This window comes from Limulus polyphemus, unplaced genomic scaffold (assembly GCF_000517525.1).
Source record: "Limulus polyphemus unplaced genomic scaffold, Limulus_polyphemus-2.1.2 Scaffold222, whole genome shotgun sequence".
In the NCBI taxonomy this organism is placed as follows: Eukaryota; Metazoa; Arthropoda; class Merostomata; order Xiphosura; family Limulidae; genus Limulus; species Limulus polyphemus.
The window spans coordinates 318,316-324,053 of NW_013665832.1; positions in this window are offsets into that span (position 1 = coordinate 318,316).

The following is a 5,738-nucleotide window of genomic DNA, read 5'->3' on the forward strand; positions in this document are numbered from 1 at the left end:
TGTTATATTAGCCACCAGAGTGTCAGGATAATTTATTTTCATCCCTTTAATCCTGATATAATCAGTACTAAAGGGGTCTTAATCAGCCACGCGATGATCGGCAGTAAAGCGGTACAGCTAAGCACATCATTTAGAGCAGGCTCCGCGAGCTACAAACATTCGGAAGACATTACGATTTTAGGGTCTTGAAAGACCGACTGTACGAGTGTTTCCATCACGTTCGCTTGAATAAACGATTATACAATCTCAGATAAAATACTCACATTAGAATGAGCCTTTTTCAAAGTTTCTTAAATGGCACAGGAGCATCCCAGCGTACGTTTTGCCGTCTGTTCTCTCTCAAGCACTTCTGTCGTTCGGCGGTGCCGCTCTGCCTTGGATCATAATTGTCCTGGTAAACAAAGATTTCTATTCAAATAGAGGTTATCTTCCCCCTATGTCGATCACAGAACTGAAAGGGTGGGATGATTTGATCTGATAGGGTTAGACCCCTCTTAGCGAAGAAACAAAACAAGCACGTGAGTCTCAGTGCCGATTTGCACCTGCAGCATGCGACTAAAAGTCGGACCTTTTGCACCGTCCGCTTTTCCGCTAAACAGCCGCTTCCAAGATATAAATAATAGAGGCACTTCTAAACGTACCCTTTGCTTTGATTAGAGCGCCTTGTTGCCCAGGTAACTCCCGAAACACAGCTGCTGCGCGTGAACGACACGTGCTTTGCAATTGCATCAAGTGGTGCCCCAACGCTTCATGAGGAGGGATTGAGATGGGGGCAAGTGGTTTGTATTTTTTATTATACATCAAAAGCGAGCGTCTCTCAGCAATTAAATATGTTAGCTAAGACGCTGGTGTTAATGTCACCTAACTAGTTCTTTTATTATTCTTTCGTTATTTTCTACAAAGTTTGGATAAACTCAGAGGTTCTCTGCAGAGATCAGCCTGCGCTGCCATCGGCTCAACATAGAAAGTTAGAGCAGGTAACTGAGCAAAACGCGCCACTTGTCACGACCACAGTCATTGTGACATTGAGAAAAACAGCTACTCGTAAGTATGTTGTAATTATCTTCAGTTTTTTATAACAAAATTATGTGAAATATGAAATTCCAAAATCTCTTTGATTTTTTAAACGTGAGACGTCTTAATTTGGCTGATAACGGTAATTTTCACATCAACAAACGTCTTACTGATGACATACTTGCAATACGGGAAATTAACCCATGTATTGATAAAAATAAAATATTTATAATTTCCAGACATATTTATAAAACTTATAAAAAACAGTGTCATCTTAGTTAATGAAATGGTCTAGCATGACATAATGGTTAGTGCGCTCGGATCGCAACCTGCAGGTCGTGGGATCGAAACCCCCTTACTGATCATGCTCAACTTTTAGCCGTGGACTGTTATAATGTGACGATCAATTCCACTTTTCATTGGCAAAAGAGTAGCCCCAAAATTGGAGTGGGTGATGTTGACTATCTGCTCTTCCTCTAGGCTGTCATAGAGACGACTAGTGCAAACAGACCTCGAGTACTTTTGCACGAAATTCAAGGCAAACAAACAAATAGTTAATGAAATACCGTTTCATTAAATGTGACCAGGCAACAATGGTATATTGTATATACATAGGCATTCCAAACTTTTCGAGATATCCTTTTGAACTTAAACATCCATCTAGTATGTTCTGCATAGGAACTGAGAAACTTTAAATATAGATCTGCATGAAATAAGTAGATTAATAGTGGCGAAGAGTGCAACATGACAAAACGCCATAACTTAAGTAAGTATGATAAAGGAGACATTGTGTGCTGTTGAAATCGAAGGAAATTATCGAATTACTTGTCACATACAGTGGCACAGCAGTATATCTGAAATCGGATTTCGATACCCGTGGTGGGCAGAGTACAGATAGCCCACTGTGTAACTTTGTGTTTAAACTACAAACAGACAATGAAAAACTTACTCGAGAAAGAATCTTTGACATCTGTGCTAACTGTGAGGGGTTGGGATAGAATATTATCGTGTGAACTACAATTTGCGTACTGGGTGTTATACGTATCTGTGAAGTGCTTTTAGATATAATCGTTTCTGGATATGAAAATATATTAAGTTAACACATTCCAGAGGCCACGAAGGAGTTTTATGATCAGTAGACCAATATGTGTTCTTGCAGGATTTTGTTCTATGCTACAAACCTAGTACGACAAATGTTTGTTTTTGATGGAAAGTACCGTTAAAACGAGGTCATTATCAACAAAACCTACCATTTCTGACTTTACTGTTAATTTCAAATGATCCATTAGTTGGATTAACACAGTGTTTACATGATATTTAATATCCAAGCTTTCAGTGAAGTACAAAACTACTTTTACACATGATATATATTTCTTTCTTTTTTTTATCATACCTAATATCTATATTGCAAGTTTACACCTCTTTTCATTCTTTTCAAAATCTTTGGTGTTTGATATATCTTTTTCCCTTTCATTATTATTAAATACTGAGGCATTCATATATGCAGCATTCTCATTTTGTAAACTTTTGTGGCTTTATAAGTATATTTTGGCCGCTACTTTACATTCCAGTGTGGGAAACAAAAGAATTCTGGTAATTCTTAAAGGTCTTCCTTAATTACCCCGTAGAAGGTGATTAGGGAAACTTTATACATTCAATAAATTCATATACGTAATTAACTTAACATGCACGTTTGGCTATCAACTCAAAGTTTATTATACAATCCGTATAGAACTTGCCACTTAGACTCTTGCACGACATTGCGTTTCAACCAATCGGGTCATTCCAATTAAAGTTTAGAGCTTTTGGCTCTCTCTGAATCTAGCTATATAATGCGTAAGAAATCCCTTCCTCTAAAAATATAGGTGCCCATGGAACTTTTTTTTACATTAGTTTCTCCTTAAACGTATCAGTTAACAATTTTCAAAACTATTCCCCATACGTGTATAAGTTTACGTTAATTTCCTTGAACTCGGAAAATGACTACGTGATTTATCGAAAGCAAAATATTGGCTACTAGTTCCAGTAGCAAATAATCTAAAATGTTTAACTTTCCTTAAACTTATATTTAGTTTCACTGATTATTTATTGTCATAAAAGTTATTTTTTTATGTAAATGCATAAGTGTATTTTAAGTGAGGAAATCAGGTCACCATTAAATTTAAGTCAATGGATTTGTCACCACTAAAGGCATATGATCCAAGAGCATTTTATTTTTATCTAAAACAATTTCCAGCTGGCCAAAACAAAATATATTAATAAAAGCTACAGTTGCAATATGATTTAGGTCTTTGTTGTTATATAAGTGCCTCCCAGTGTAATTGTCATTACCTTTGTAACAATCAACGACTACGTAAATGTTACCATCACGTAGGTATTCTTCAATTCCAGCGTTAACAAAGTTCACATTAAGACTGGAATAGTTTAGCCTGAAATAAGTTTAACCTGGTTCCCTATATGCTGTTCATTTTCTCACTATGGTAAAACTTTTGTTTAGAACACACGTATTGTGAAGTAACGAAATCATGAATGAAATACCGCATACTCTTTTCTAGATATCATAAACTACAGCTTGGAGAAAATAAACGTCAAGTAATTACGTTTCTTGTCATTATGTTTTTTATTCAAAAGTTTGAGGTTTTGGGGTGAAAGACGCTTGCATATTTATGAAAAACAAACGTCTATGTGACTTTATATCAGAACTGAATAAACAATCAGAAAATAACATGTGTGTGTGGTTTACGAAATAAATTTCAATATAATGCTAAGGGTAAGTTGTGAAATGACTTGGCTGGATTAGCCTACTTCAGTCCACTACAGGTAAAAGGCCTCTCCTAACCGATATACCACCCTTTTGTACCACTTGCTATTATTGGCTATAGGACTCGTACAAATTTTTGAAACTCATCTGTCCGTCTTATCTTTGGTTTTTTCGCAACGTTTCTCATTTTATTCTTTGTTTGGAAATTCGTGACTTATGTTGTCCATTGGTTGTCAGTTCTTCGTGACAATGTCTTACTCAATTTCATTTCTGTCTCTTGATTGTAAGGTGTCTTTAAATTTGGTTTCCTTTCTGATCCAGTTATTTATTTTTATTTTTTTCTGGTGATATCACGACAACTTCTTTAAATGGTCCTCTGTGTCGTGGCTAGTTTCCATTATTTTTCTCAAGGACTCAATTTCGTTTCCACATTAATTACTAGTGTTACATACTGGTTGTAAACTTTGCATTCTAAATACATTTTTACTGCATATATATTTTGCATAAGCTATTGAAGATGTTCTGCAACTTTCCAAAAGTGCTCAATTCAGCTTCCACTTCTTCAAAATGATGAGAATTCATTTTTACTAGTCTACCAAAGTATAAATGTACTCGTTTGCCTCGGCGATAATATGATTTTCTATTTCTAACTTTTTGTCTTAATGCATATTTGTATAAGATTGTTTTAATATTATTAATGTCCATCTTCAAGCCATCTTTCCGATTCTCTAAAGGTAGTTCAGTTATAATTAGTTTCAGTCCTTGAGCATCTTTTGAGATGAGAGTCATACAAGCTACAGATCTTAGGTGGTTTCGTTTTTCTTCGTCAACATTAACTTCTTTGTCGTATTTCAGAAGCTAGTGGAAAACATATCCACACATGCACAATATAAGCTAAGTTTTCAACATGTCTTACTCACTGTAGTTTAAAAATTACTGTTCCATCTGCATATATTTCATTAACAATATTGAGGTTTAGTCGGAGCATAGCTTGTATGAGTGCGTTGTGGAAATGACTTTGGAATTTTTCTATTATGAAACGAATCAATAAAAGTTATCTTCAAGGACTGTTTATAAATTTCCCAGATTATTGCGTTTAATGCAAAAATGCCGGATGGCTCGAACTTGTGTTGTCATGTTCAGCATTCAGAATACCACCAATAATACGTTGTAATTGCTGGATGTTTCTAGTATTGTGAGTAAACTGAGAGCTCATGTGACTAGTGAAAAGATCGAGGATGAAATAAGCATAACGTTTTGAATCCATAGAAACAAATTAACGTTTTGAATCCATAGAAACAAATTAATGTTTTGAACCCATAGAAACAAATTAAACAGCATAAAAGTTGTTCCGTAACTTGTTCTTCCGAGTTTTTGATTTAATTTTTACGGTTTAATAGTAAAAGCAGCTGAATCAGTGTTGAATGCAGTTCCTTAGTTGTGCTTAACACTTCAAATGTTTCATTCAGTCTGGGGATTAAGCAGTCACGTAAGTGGCAATAACGATGTAATAAGAGGTAAGTCGGAAATATGATTATCCACATAGACCCTCTTTAACTGGGGATTTTGTGTTTGTAGATTTGACCTCTATGAAAACAGTTTATAGTTGATATATGCTGTTTTGTTTATGCAAGTTTGATCACGGTTCAACTCTTAAAAAATTAATTCACTGTTGTTTACGTCTCGGTCAGTTCGTTCACCATCTTGTCTTTGTATATAAATATACCTTGGTGTATACAAACATAGTTTCAACTCCGGAAATTCATTTTCTGTTTACCAACTCATTTAACGCAACGGGCTCTGCATGGCCAGGTGGTTAGGGCACTCGACTCGCAATCTACGGGTCGCGGGTTCGAATCCCCGTCCCACCAAACATGTTCGCCCTTTCAGCCGTGGGGGCGTTATAGTGTGCGATCAATCCCACTATTCGTTGGTAAAAGAGTAGCCCAAGAGTTGGTGGTGG